The sequence below is a fragment of the Biomphalaria glabrata genome, chromosome 1 (genome assembly GCF_947242115.1).
Source record: "Biomphalaria glabrata chromosome 1, xgBioGlab47.1, whole genome shotgun sequence".
NCBI classification, from domain to species: Eukaryota; Metazoa; Mollusca; class Gastropoda; family Planorbidae; genus Biomphalaria; species Biomphalaria glabrata.
In genome coordinates this window covers 39,976,463-39,992,065 of record NC_074711.1, presented here as the reverse complement: position 1 = coordinate 39,992,065, position 15,603 = coordinate 39,976,463, and the positions used below count along the sequence as shown (strand labels likewise).

General features: G+C 39.1%; 1 protein-coding gene across 4 annotated transcripts in view; it reads left to right on the top strand.

The window, feature by feature from the left end:
• The window catches only part of LOC129927407 (myosin light chain kinase, smooth muscle-like), a 154,786-nt gene that overhangs the window by 84,744 nt on the left and 54,439 nt on the right, over positions 1 to 15,603 (top strand). The window lies entirely within an intron of this gene.

The window sequence follows — 15,603 nt, the reverse complement described above, 5'->3', positions numbered from 1 at the left end:
TGATCCGAGAATTAGAAGTGGTAAAAATAAAGTCTACAAAAATTAGACCAGAAAGAGTTAGTTCAAAGCTTTGTACAATAACTTTGTGTTAAAGCGAGAGATCGTAGACATTTGATTTCACAGTGCTAAAAGTGCAGAAAATGTATCGTCTGCCATTCAAAATACATATTTAATAGACACTTACTATACATCCTATACACCGGATACGCCTAAAGCTATTTTTAGTTATCCGCCCTAGAAGAGCACATGTCGATAACAGATAGCCATATTTAAAAAAAAAAATCGGACAAGACGTGTGGAGAATATTTACATAATTCAGTTTGATCATAAATAAAAATAAAAACTAAGTCGAAAGCAAAGAAACAAAAAAAATAATTTTAATAAATGAGTGAACTCTTGGAGTCAATGACATTTTATCATTCAAACGTCACTTCCGCATAGCGCGCGTCTCTCTCCCCAGAAGTTTATTTATGTGACGCGTTAGTTTCTAAACGGCAGAAATGAAAGGAACGAAGCCGAATGATAAAAAAAAAAGGCTCCTACAGGAAACTGGTCTGGAAATGTGTGTGAGTGTGTGGGAGATGGGGTGTGAGAGGAAAAGATAAAAGTTTCAGTTTTATGGCTCAGTAAGTTTGTGTACAGACTTAAGTGAACTTAGTGGGCCCATTTGAACAGTTGCCATGGAGACATTGACAGGAAGTACCTCTTTCCCTCCCCCTAGTCCACCCCCACCCCCAACATTAACTCACACACACCCACATTTTCCCAACTCAGCACTCACACAAAACACACAACGAAACCGCCAGCAGTAATCAGTAAATGCAAGAAAACAAAATGTATCGCATCAGACTTGGAGATGAGGGACAAAAAACTGAGGAAGAGGAAGAATCGAGCCAGGCCGAAGAGGGAGGGGGCGGCATGGTGGATAGTATCAATGGTTTCATTTCCATAATAATGCTGCAGCTAATAGCAGAGCACGGAGTCCTTGACTCAAGTCATTGCCCCAGTATTAGGCAGAACATACACAAAGAGACTGTTTTACTTTCCCTAAGCTTGAGCGGAGGGGAAATTGTTTTGAATAAATCTCTCAATTACATCTTTGTCCGGAGCTAACAAGGGGCGCAGATTTGGTAGTACTGTGGGGGGGGGGGGGAGTGGCAGATGAAGACACATTGTTGTTTCTAGACTAGTGTCCCAGGAAGTTGATCCTCACTTGATGGAATACAAGACGGCTTGACAAAGCTGATACCAACGTATTGGATAACTTTATGGAAATGTGACCAGTTGGCAGAATAGAGAGACCCAAGAGTTGGCTCCAATATAAAGGATAATTTTTTTACCTTTACCTATCCCTTAGTCTGTTGGACCGTTGGGGCACCAGGCAAGATTTGTCGACCGTCTTTCTCCATTCCTCCCTTTTTTTTGCCTTGATCAGAACCTCTCTCAATGGCAGGCCTGTCCATTCTTTAATGTTGTCCTCCCATCGCTTTTTCTGTCTGCCTCTTCTTCTTTTTCCTGGCACTGTTCCCTGAAGAAAGGTCTTTGCGAGCCCCGTAGATCTTGTAATGTGGCCAAAGGTTTTAAGCTTTCGTTTTTTCACAATAGTAAGCAGGTCGTCATGAGCTCCGATCGCTACAGTAACCCTGTCTCTGATTTCTTGGTTTGTGATGCGGTCTTTGAATGTGATGCCTAGGATCCTTCTGTAGCATCTCAATTCCATTGCTAGGATCCTCCTCTCAAGCTCTGCATTCAACGTCCACGACTCGCAAGCATATAAAAATGTGGCCATGACCAGAGAGCGCATCAGTCTAATTTTGGTGCCGAGGGCTAAGCCCTTATCTTTCCATACTATTTTAAGTTTTGAAAGGGCTGCTGTGGACTGTGCTATTCGTTATAATATGTTCGATATGGCTTGATAGAATTTATCCTAATATGGAGGGTATCGGTATAAAGCTGAACACGCTAAATTTCTTAATGGATCTGACTCCAGCACACCGAATAAACGCATAGAAATTGTTCTCTATAACATTATCATTGTAATCCCGACCTAATTAAAGGGATACTTTCATTTTAATTAATCACATGATTTCTAAAATACAACATATATTTGAAACTGTTATCACTTACGATTGGAGTTTTTGTTCTCATGTTGCAATGGATGTTTGATGTTGACAAACACAAGGCTCAGAACGAGTCGGTAGTGTAATTATGTCTCTTATATCTTTATAGGCTGAAACATATTCCCATCAAGTATAACTAATACAGGGTTTAGATCAGATTACATATGAAGTTATGTTATAAACCATCAAATAGACAATGGGAACTTCCATTTGTACTCAAATGAACTAGACTATGTACCGTTGTAATCTCTCAATTATCTCCAATCACAGTGGGTAGGCTATTATTAGTCATGTTGATCTCACACGGTTGTTGTCCTTTCGTTGTGACGATTGATGTTTTGATCTGTAACTTGAGACTTAAGGACTAAGGAGCCGTCTTTTGTGCTGCCTGAAGACAGTAATAGGGATCTGGAACGAAGCAAGGGAGGCTGTCGATGGTCCGTAGTTTGGTGTTTGGTGGAGAGAGGGTTGGTAGAATTAGGAACAAGACTCTTTGTTTGAATGTAGAAGGCTGTTATGTGTTTGTCCTGTTGAATAAACACACGTATTTATTTACTGTAGAACTTATATATATATATATATGTATAGTTTAGCAGTATTGATAGTAGTATTCGTCCTTGACCCAAACCACTAGTAAAACAGTAAATTTACTCTAAGCGTCGGAGCAATCGTCTTTCTTCTGTGTGACGTTCAGGTTTGCTGTGATCTCCATGGAGCTTCTCCTGTCTTTGCCCACCATTGAGTTCTCACCATGTAACATACATAGGTACTTCTTTTTACCATTCATAGCGACAGGCTCCCACACCCCCGCCCCACGTGTCAAGCTGAGCACTTATTGTGATGATTCTAATGCTCACAGTGCTAAGCTCTGGGAAGTTGTGTGATCTGATCCCGTCAGCTAATATTGATCTTGGGCTTTTTGTTAGGAGTTTAGATTTCGGTTTCCCCCACGATATTGTCTCGGTGATCATTTTGTAGAACTGTCAGATGTTAAATAGAGTTTTTTTGTTTAAACTTTTGGTCACCGACATATTCAGGAGATCGATTTGAAAATAGCGCTTGTCTAACTTACAAAACTGTTCGTTTTAAAGGGGGGAATATAAACACAGACACACAAAACTCGGACACCAAAATATCCAAAATACACAGACACACAAACTTGACACACTCACTCAGTGACTCAGCTACACAAATACCCAAACGCACAGATACGCAGACACCCAGATACCCAAATACCCCAAAATACAGATACTCAGACACCCAGATACGGTGATACCCAAATACCCAAACATACAGACACCCAGATAGCCAAATACCCCCCCCCCAAAAAAAAAAAAAAACAGATGCTCATATACTCAGACACCCAGATACGGTGATACCCAAATACCCAAACATACAGACACCCAGATAGCCAAATACCCCCCCCCCCAAAAAAAAATAAAAAACCGATGCTCATATACTCAGACACCCAGATACGGTGATACCCAAATACCCAAACATACAGACACCCAGATAGCCAAATACCCCCCCCCCCCCCCAAAAAAAAAAAAAACAACAGATGCTCATATACTCAGACACCCAGAAACCCCAGGATGAAGTAGAAATAGTGGAAGACTATTCGTTATTGAAAAAGACGAAGTAAAGACTGACTGACAGCTAGACAGGAGAAGGGACGGACAAACAGTCTAGCAGACAGACACATAAAACAAATGATTGACATGTAGAGCAAGACACTCACGCAAACACACCAACATAAAAACACACGTAGATTAACATGAAAACACAGTGACACACACAAGAGTACCATATTTACCCTTCAACACCAATATGCACTAACAGATATATACTGACATACACACACATTAACACACTCATCACACAGACCTATACCACAAACACACTTACTGACAATGCACACACACACACAGACACACACAGTTTCACTAGTAAAACTTTCTCTTTGTGAATCGAGCATAATAAAGAAATCCGTAGACTTGGTGTAGATTATTGAGAAGTCATAAAAAAAGATTTATCCTTAAAGACATAAACTATAGACATACAGACGGCCCTCCGAAATCCCACATAAGAATTCCAGGTCAATAGCTCGAACCAATAAGAAGACCAGCGCAATCTTCCGGAGATACAAAGCTATAGATTGGGTGTAACCCTATCCGAGCGACTTTCCCGCGGTCAGCCATTTTGGGCCAACCGAAAATAATTTTATGGGCTTATTGGCCCCTAGGAGCCGTACGTGTCTCGGCTGCGGAAGTACGAGCCGCGTTTACGGCTCTCGTTCCAAGGCCGAAGGGATGAAGTTGGACCAATAGTTCAAGTAGATGTTCAGCCATGAATGACGTTTCCAACGGCCGAGATGTCGGTGAAAGACTTAACTCCCCTGAACCTCTGCCATCTTGTTTGTGTTGACCCCCTTCACTGCTAGCTAAGCTAGAGAATTAGCTTCACTGATTAGTGGGAATCTTCTTTATGTTTGGGACTTTAATTGACTATGCTGTCATGTCTGTGTCTGGTGCATTAAAAATTTAAACTTGCTCAAAACCTATTTCACGGAACGAGTCCCCGCCTCAGTACCATTTTTCTGTCTCTTTTTATTTTCTCCAAAGTATGACATGGGGGGGGGGGGGAGTCTGTAAGACGTCAGAGGTAAATATTAATCACTTTCATAGACTGGGAATTGTCCTGGGGAAAGGGGAGGGGGTGAGTTTCCTCCTTACTGAGATACAAGTCTACATGTTTCTCTTGCAGTGTGTACAATAGTGTTTACAAACAGAGAAGTGTACACGTTTCTCTTGCAATGGAGAGTGTACAATAGTGTTTACAAACAGAGAAGTGTACACTTTTCTCTTGCAGTGGAGAGTGTACAATAGTGTTTACAAACAGAGAAGTGTACACTATTCTCTTGCAGTGGAGAGTGTACAATAGTGTTTACAAAGAGAGAAGTGTACACGTTTCTCTTGCAGTGGAGAGTGTACAATATTGTTTACAAAGAGAGAAGTGTACACGTTTCTCTTGCAGTGGAGAGTGTACAATAGTGTTTACAAAGAGAGAAGTGTACACGTTTCTCTTGCAGTGGAGAGTGTACAATATTGTTTACAAAGAGAGAAGTGTACACGTTTCTCTTGCAGTGGAGAGTGTACAATAGTGTTTACAAAGAGAGAAGTGTACACGTTTCTCTTGCAGTGGAGAGTGTACAATAGTGTTTACAAAGAGAGAAGTGTACACGTTTCTCTTGCAGTGGAGAGTGTACAATAGTGTTTACAAAGAGAGAAGTGTACACGTTTCTCTTGCAGTGGAGAGTGTACAATAGTGTTTACAAAGAGAGAAGTGTACACGTTTCTCTTGCAGTAGAGAGTGTACAATAGTGTGTACAAAGAGAGAAGTGTACACGTTTCTCTTGCAGTGGAGAGTGTACAATAGTGTTTACAAAGAGAGAAGTGTACACGTTTCTCTTGGAGTGGAGAGTGTACAATAGTGTTTACAAAGAGAGAAGTGTACACGTTTCTCTTGCAGTGGAGAGTGTACAATAGTGTGTACAAAGAGAGAAGTGTACACGTTTCTCTTGCAGTAGAGAGTGTACAATAGTGTGTACAAAGAGAGAAGTGTACACGTTTCTCTTGCAGTGGAGAGTGTACAATAGTGTGTACAAAGAGAGAAGTGTACACGTTTCTCTTGCAGTGGAGAGTGTACAATAGTGTTTACAAAGAGAGAAGTGTACACGTTTCTCTTGCAGTGGAGAGTGTACAATAGTGTTTACAAAGAGAGAAGTCTACACGTTTTTAAGAGAAAAAAATCTATTTAGTATGCATTGCAGTTGGACGTAATTTAAAACAACAATTAATAAGTAGTTTTTCATATTATTTCATGAACTGCGTACACGCAGCAATCGTCATAGAACACTGAACTAAAGGAACTTTTTTTTTTTACGGAAATGTATTTTTCTAGAGGAATAAGAGATTGTCCCTTTACAAAACAATTAGAGCAATTACACATTCATTATAAGACATTAGTTAGGCCAGGTTCACATTCACTTTCACCTATCCTTTGGTCTGTGATCTCGTCTTTCTCCATTCTTCTCTGCGATTTGTTTTTGATAGAATTTCATTCTGATTTTCTTTCTTTTTATTGAAACCTGCCTTTTTACCTGCCTGGGTGGACCACTTGAGGGGCCGATTTTGAGTTTGTGCCTCTACACAAACTGTCTTTGTAACCTTGTTTTTTTATAAATCTAATTTGTATTTTTCATATTTCTGTTCAAATGGTAAAGCCATCATTAAGCTTCGTATTGGTTAGGCGCTACCACGCTGTGTATTATACAGCTAAGTCAAACGGAGGTAACTCTCAAATAACGAAATTCAATAACACAGGCCTAAGGTCAACAATAGAAGTTAAGTTCACGCTGGTAGTGAATGTCGAAAAAGAAGTTTAATAATGACGAACGGGACCGTCGAATGTCGTCAAGCAAAATCTCTACGTTCATAAAAGGCTGCCTCTGTCTAAAGCCGTCAAAAGTAGTCTGGTTACGTTGTGTTATTCTTCCTAAGATCCTGTTCTTGTTTTTACTAGTCGCGTCATTGTCTCTAAGTCAAAACTTCGCCTATTTACGAAACAAATAACTATTTCCTAATCGTGTAATAACAACTGATAGAGAAAAAATTGTGTACATAAATCAAGATAAGTTTATGGTTATCAAAGTTGTTTAAAATGTTTGTTTAACATGTTTCGGATATTCCTTCAGAGCTGAAGATAATTTACATCCTAGTCCAAACCTCCCGCGGGAAGACTGGGAAGGGCAGGGTTTGAACCCGGACGATAGAGACGTCCAAACGACAGTCCAGCGCGCATACCGCACGACCAAACAGCCATCCTACTCATACTAAATATACATGTGCCACAAAAGTCTTGAATGGAGAATAACTTTTTTTTTGGGAAAGGGGGGGGGGTATAAAAGGCGAGTCTTTGATTGTACATACAACAGATGATATGTTATATTCTTACGATTTACTTCAGCAAACAATTCTCACATGAGTGATTCTAGAAGATTAAGAACATTCTTAATGTTTTTCAATGTCAAAGCCAGTCCTTGGTGTCCTGTAACCTGGTCATTTGACTCTCGTGAGTAACCCAGCGTAATGGCGGCTGCTGCTGTAGGTTGTCACATATATCATGTCCCTATCGTGCTGACACTGTCAGTTCAAAGGTCATATCCTTTTTTTTTACCCAACCTTTAGGATAGACAGACACAAAGTGTAGACAACATTTTAAAACTTGTTTTATTTTGTGTGTTTGTGTGTATAAATGAAATAGAGGAATTATAATTTGTATGATTCAATTCATTTCAAAATGGAAGACTTTTTTTTTAGCCTTAATGTGAGCTCTCAATTGGAAGAATTAAGAAATCCACTTTATCAAACTAAAAAATTTGACGACGCAGTCGGATAAGCTATAAAAGTAAATGTGTATTTGATCCAATAATGAAATATATAATTAATCCTGCAGCAAAATCAAAACTAAAACAAATACTGACAAATCATTATGTCCAAGACTAAAACTATGGTAGTGTTGGCCCGAGGGCAACAACTCTAATTTCTTTAAACAAAAAATCTTCCTGTTACCAAGATCGGCATCCTGTCTCAACTCAAAACAATCACAACAAAAACATAGAATTTCTCCTATCTCAAAACCTTGTTTCTATCCACGAACTAAATAACTAATAAATAACTAAATACAATCATCACAGTCCTTATGATATGAAGGTAAAATACAGTTGATAGACTCAATCAATAACAGACTTGTAGGCAGCTGGACATAGAGTTTACTTACTAAACTAGTAGTGTTAACGTCTGGACACTATAAATACGTTAGCAAGATTTATAGGTATCAGTTTTAGTACTGTTGGCAGTTTGCAAAGCTTATTTGTATTATCCCGTAACCCCGTGTACGGGTCATTGTGGTGCCACTGCTGATGGTTTTACTACTTCTCGCCGTCATATGAGGAATAAATCTTTTTTTTAAATACAAACCAATGTGCATGTCAACGTTGATTGACCTTTACCCTTTGACCCTAACTTAGGAATCTCTGCATTAATACATTTTATCAGCTAACAATTTCAAGTCTTTACGCAATCGCACTGTATTTTGTAAAGCAGTGTATTTTCTCATTGTAGTACACTCAGGCATAGTCGTCCAACTTGTTAGCTCAGTGTTTCCCATTCGAAGCCCAGTTTCACCAATAGATGGTGGCCTACTATAGCACACAATGTGTGAAACATTCACCAATAGATGGTGGCCTACTATAGCACACAATGTGTGAAACATTCACCAATAGATGGTGGCCTACTATAGCACACAATGTGTGAAACATTCACCAATAGATGGTGGCCTACTATAGCACACAATGTGTGAAACACACTTTCCATTTTCTTTGAAATGGGAGGGGGGGGGGCATTGACATTTATTTACGTACTAAGATTTTCTTTTTAATAGGGGGCTGGGGAGGTATTGAAAACTTTTACTACGTAATGAGATTCGATTTCTCAAATAAACCGAAAATGGGCGACTTTCAAAAATGCTAAAATAAAAAATAAACAAAGCTTATATTGAGTGAAATTGCATCAATTATTTTAAATTATGTAATTATTTAATAGATCTAGATCAGCGGTTCTCAACCTCTTATGCTCGGCGACCCCTTTTTACAACCCCCCACTCTGTTGCGACCCCTCCCACACACACACATGCAGCAATAGAAGAATAGACATTAACAATCCATATTTTCGATGGTTTTACGCGACCCCTGGCAAATCGTCAATTGACCCTCAAGGGGGTCGCTACCCACAGGTTGAGAATCCCTGATCTAGATTAACAATATTCCATTGGTACGATTGGAAATAGTTCTATTATTATTTTTATACAGATAGATAAATAGATAGATAAGATAGATAGATAGATAGATAGACAGATAGATAGATAGATAGATAGATAGATAGATAGATAGATAGATAGATAGATAGATAGATAGATAGACAGATAGATAGATAGATAGATAGATAGATAGATAGATAGATAGATAGATAGATAGATAGATAGATTTTGTTAGACATATTTTTAACAAGTGTACGTAAAAGCGCTAATTGTTTTTGTATGTATGGTATTACAGAATTCTCGTATCTTTGCGGGGGGGGGGGGGGGGGGGAGGGCGGGAGATTGGATAAATTGAAACTACTCGAGTCTAAAGTTTCATCTCAATGTACGAACTATTTCTCAAGGAGACAGATCTAGGCTGTCAAGAGTCTGTCAGTCGCAGTGTGTACGGCCTCACCCTGCCACCACACAGCTCGACCACTTATGACAAATGCCCTGCTCACGCGGCTTTGGAAAGAACAACCCCCCTTGAGGCTCACGCCTCTGAAAGTGGCTGACAAATGTCACTTTAAACGTTTCCATCTAGATAACCCTATCCCATGAATCTCTTGGGATAATCTACGTCACTCGACACATATTTGTGTAAAGTACAATATATAGACTCTATGTGATGTAAATATAAATGTAATGTAAATATGTGAGATAACTGTTGTTATTACGTAATGAGACGGTGTAATCATAAATTGTTAATTTTAAAATGTAATTCCGATTTTGTAAAGGTAATTCGATAGTATTGAACTAATGTAACGTAATTCAATGTAATGTGATGTAATAAAAATGTAATAATTTGAAAATGTAATAATAAAGTGTTAATGGGGTAATTTAATGGTAGGCCTAATAAGTTAATAATAATGTTATTATCGCTATGTAATATGAAAATATAATTGTGATTCAATAATGCGATAAAGGAAAAGTTATTTGGTAATGTTCTCAGATCTGCAACATATAGTGTATCTGTTTCTTTCCTTCAGTCTTCTACTACAGTCACTTATATAGGACATTGTTCTACTATTTCCTTCAGTCTTCTACTACAGTCACTTATATAGGACATTGTTCTACTATTTCCTTCAGTCTTCTACTACAGTCACTTATATAGGACATTGTTCTACTATTTCCTTCAGTCTTCTACTACAGTCACTTATATAGGACATTGTTCTACTATTTCCTTCAGTCTTCTACTACAGTCACTTATATAGGACATTGTTCTACTATTTCCTTCAGTCTTCTACTACAGTCACTTATATAGGACATTGTTCTACTATTTCCTTCAGTCTTCTACTACAGTCACTTATATAGGACATTGTTCTACTATTTCCTTCAGTCTTCTACTACAGTCACTTATATAGGACATTGTTCTACTATTTCCTTCAGTCTTCTACTACAGTCACTTATATAGCACATTGTTCTACTATTTCCTTCTTGCATTTCTCTTCACCCTGACAGAGGCTGCCGCAGCAGTGCGCGGAACCCCGAGAGAGTGTCATATCAGGGCAACAAATAGTTGTACGATAGGCTGACTGTGACAAAAGATACTTTTTATAGCTGGACGCCCTACTCACCACACCCTAGGGTACCTCTGTCTCGTGCGCTTTATTCTACTCAATGTTCCACTGATGTAAACTCAAACCAGTAGGTCATCAGTTTTTACCACTACAAAATGTAAATCTCTTTCGCACAATGTTAAAACAGAGGCGGTCTTTGAGGGTGGTAAGTGTGGCTACCCAGAGTTTCACAAACTTCTTTTTTTGACCTGAGGACATTTTTATGTTGTCAAAACTTGCCCAAGAACCCCTAATTAAAAAATAAAGCTACATAAATGCATATTATTACAAATGTAACAAAAACAAAACAACAACATTTTGATGAAGGAGTGTTTATTAAAATTATAACTTTTGTTTGAAGACACTTTGTCATCTCTGTCTGTAGTCCTGTCAGACCACCAAACATCTTTCTCCAGGAGTCTCGGTTCTAGGCAAGTCTTTAATATGCTTCCAAATCGCGGTGCCATGTATTCCTGGGCCGTCCCCTCTTCCTCTTTCCACGGGGGTTCCAGGTGAGAGCTTGCTTTATAATGTTGGATATGAGTGTATTTATGTCCGGCTCAATGATTGTAAGTAGCAAGAGTGAATCTCCTCTAGCACAAATTTCTCGTCGGTTTCTTGTATTAGCGATGAGGTTCATGGCGGCAATGAATTCACTTTGTACAATCACACATAGTGGCGAGGTGGAGATTTAAAAAATCTCCCCCCCCACCGAGAAAAACTCATGTTTACTCCCATGGAATCTGATTTGGCAACCTGATTCAGATGTCCAAAATGGTTTGAGGCAAGCACGCCCCTTTTATGAACCATGTGACCCGAGAAAGGCTTTTATCTCGTGGCCAGGATGAGAAATTGGCTCTTCACCGATCTCTCTGTCAGGAGGCCCACGTCGACTAAGTGATCATTTATTCACACCCGTCTTGGCATGTTGCACGTTCTTCCGAACCCCTGCATGAATTCCTCCTTTCATGTGTGGCCGGAAGCTCAAGCCCCACGTGGGGGCCATCCTTATGTCTATGCTGTCCCATCGTACCAGTGGGGGGACCATCACCACACGTATGGGCCCCTTTGGGAAACGGGCTGATGGGGTTTCGGATTGGTTTAGCGATCCTTTTTTACATCCCTAGCACGTGTAATGTACCCTCGCTAGAGGGTACGTGTGGTAGCCCACTGAGAGCTATGTTAGCTACCATTCTTCGCCTATCCACTTTCCCGGGCGGACTTTTCCACGGAGGCGCCACGCTGAGGCGACGGTAGCTGGAACATCCTCCAGATTTTGTAACCAGAATTTGTGGTATCTTTGTTCAAACATTGATTTAAGCCCCTAGTAGATATTTCAATAAGTCTCATAGAATAGTTCAAAATAGAAATATTAAACAGTAGTGAGGGGCGAGGTAATTATTATTCAAAGTATCTGATTAGATGAACATGGCTTTATCGAAGAAGTTAGTCGTCTCCCTTTGATAACCATTGGAAATCTGATCCAGACCCCGCGCCTTGGGGGGAGGGAGCTTTAGGAGGACCCCGCGATAAAGAGAATTTTTTGTCATCTGACTAAAACTTTATAATATTTAGACCTGCTATAATATTCACTAATCGACAGTTCTATAAAATGAACCGTTCATATTTATTACTTCTATTCAAATCAAAACTTCATGGAGGAACTTGAAGGCTGATCTCATAAACGTCTCTAACGATTTTTCTAGCTTGTTGGCCACACGGAAAACTTTAGTTTGACTGTTATAATTTTTCAAAGTATTCAGGAAATAAATTTAAATTTGGCTATAAATTGGAGTAAAAATAAAAAAAGTTTATTGATAGCGTTGCTCCTATTTTTACTTCAATCTAATATAGAGTACGTCTAGACATGGGCGTAGCCAGGATTTTTTTTCGGGGAGGGTTTTGGGGGGGGGGGGTATTTCCCCCCCACCTACCTACCCTCCCCCCCGCGAAAAAAAATTATATATATATATGTGTGTGTGTGTGTGTACATAATTAATCTTTATTACATTCTGACCTTTTCGGAAGACGTTTATTGTTTATTGTAGACTCCCCGCCCTTGCTAGCAAGAGGGTCTGGGGGAGTTCGCAGCGCTCCCCCAGCGCGGGGCGAAGCCCCGCCGCCGAGCACTATTTCTGGTATTGAAAGCCAACAAAATGCATATTCTGAGGTATCTACTGTGCATTATCTTGCTATTAAAAAGTTTTATTTCAAAAACCTAACCCTTACTGACTTAGACCCTCTCGCGCCGTTGGGCGCATTTTCCGGCAAGCTGTTTCCGCAACTCTTATTTTGCGTAATTCATTTGTCGGAAAACATGTCCCGCAAAACCTCATGCGACGCTCTGTCACAACCTTACTAAGGATTCGACTCCCAGTTCGGCATATGATTTCTTTGATTTAGACCCGATCTCTATGACTGACTCCTAAAATCTGTCTTAGCCATCTTTGTTGAGACACATTTAATGATTTTCAATTTCGGCAGAAGACTATTCACGCTTAATTAATGGAGCCCAAGCCACTGGTAGAAATTTGTAACCTTTCTTGACTACGCTCTTGGAATTACATGCCTGTATTTCGCTTTAGATTTTATATCGAAAAGGAAAGTTTTTTCGTCAATCATCTGTTGAGGGGTTTTAAACTAAAAAATCTCTTTTTTTTATTTTTGTTTTGTTTTTAATTCAAAACCCCATTTAGCTACGATCATAGAATTCGGTGACTGTAGTTTGCTTTAAAATAATTTTGAAAAGAGAGGTTTTCAACTCTAAACGCTCTGTAGGGGAATTTTAAACTCAAAACCATCTGGAGGTGTTTTAAACTTTAAAGAAAAAGCCATCTGGAGGAGGGGGGTTTAAACTCAAAACCCCTTTGGCTACGCTCATAGATTTTATAGTGTGTAATTTGCTTTTTTTTTTATATTGAAGAGGTACTTTTTAGCTTCAAACCCCAACTGGAAGGGGGAGGGGGGTTAAACTCAAAACCCCTTTGGCTACGCTCATAGAATTTTTAGTGTGTAATTTGCTTTTTTTATATTGAAGATGGGGTTATCGTAAATTTTGGATGGGTTTTTTAAATCAAAATCTTCCTCAACTGTGCAGTTGGAATTTGGGGATTGTTGTTTGCATTTTTTTGTTTTGTTTTATAGAAGAGGGGGATTTAACTGCAAAAACCTCTGGTAGGGGGTTTAAAATTCAAAACCCCCTGTAGGGGGTTTTAAACTCAAAGCCCCTGGTAGAGGGATTTGTATCTCAAAACCCCCTGATAGTGGTTTTTAAAATCTCAAAACCCCCTGGTAGGGGGATTTAAACTCAAAACCCCCTGGTAGAGGGTTTTAAACTCAAAACTGCCTCGGCTGTGCTGTGGTAAGTGATGATTTAATATTAAATCTCACCTAAAATAAACAAAATCAAAGCAAAAAATCAGTCACTTAATTCCGTCCCCCCCCCCCTGCGGGGGGGGGGGGAGTTCATTTCGGGGGGGGTTTGAACCCCAAGAACCCCCCCCTGGCTACGCCCATGCGTCTAGATTCTAGATCTAAAAATAGATCTAGACTAGATCGAGTTCTAAATCTGATACGTGTAATGAAGGTACCAATAAATAATTGATAGAATCGTTCGTTCAAAACACTCACGGGGTCACGAGTTCAATACCCGGTTTGAGCTGTATTGTCTTTTTGTTTACATTAATTTTTAAAATTATTTTGTTTATTTGAAATTGTATAACGGAAAAAAAAAATTAATGTACTTTTGATGTTTTTTTTTTTTTTTTTTGGGGGGGGGGGGGGCTTTGGAAGTTAGTTTATATTTTGTAGAAATATAAGAATTATGTTCACTTGACTTTTTCATGTATTCAAATACATTTATTTGGCTTTTTTTTTTTTTTCGAAGCTTGATGTTGACTTTGTTGATGAGAATTGTCGTTTATTTTTAGATCAGATCAATTTAGTTCTGCCAAAGAAGTTCTGGGAGGCAATACAAGGGGTTAATTGGAACTCGGGCTTCCGATAATTAAACAAATACACACACATTTCAAGCCACTGACTGTTTCAATAGAACTGACCACGTCTGCAAGAAAACATCCAATCGCAACTCACGTTTTTTTTTTAAAGCCAAAACGGGACGTCTTTCAAAGTTTAATCAAATAAGCAGCACGGGACTTTGGTTGTTCAATGTATGCGTCGTCTGGTGGAGACTTAGTCAATTTAGGTGTTGTTTGTGTTTGTAATTTAGTCAATTTAGGTGTTGTTTGTGTTTAAAATATCAATTTAGGTTTGTTTGTGTTTGTAACCTAGTCAATTTAGGTTTGTTTATATCTGTAACTTAGTCAATTTAGGTGTTGTTTGTATCTGTAACTTAGTCAATTTAGGCGTTGTTTATATCTGTAACTTAGTCAATTTAGGCGGTTATTTGTGTTAGAAACTTTGTCGATTCAGGTGTCGTTTGTACTGGAGACTTTGTTGATTTAGATGTTGTTTGTACTGGAGACTGACAAATTAGATATTGTTTGTGTCTATTAAACTTATATAAAGTAATAAAGACGGATATTCTTTGCATAATCACTTATTTTTAATACACATACACAGGCATATAAATATAACTAATCGTAACGGCACTCATCCATGGGCGTAGCCAGGGGGGTAGGGTTCAACCCCCCCCCCCGAAATGAAATCCCCCCCCCCCTCGAGGGGATCGGAATTTAGTGACTGATTTTTTGCTTTGATTTTGTTTATTTTAGGTGAGATTTTAATACTAAACCATCACTTGCCCCAGCACAACCAAAGGGGTTTTGAGTTTAAAACCCCTTACCAGGGGGTTTTGAGTTTCCAGGGGGTTTTGAGTTTAAAACCCCCTACCTGGGGGGTTCGAGTTTAAAAACCCCTACCAGGGGTTTTGAGTTTAAAACCCCCTACCAGGGGGTTTGAGTTTTAAACCCCTACCTGGGGTTTTTGCAGTTAACTCCCCCTCTTCTATAAAACAAAACAAAAAAAAATGCAAACGAAAATCCTCT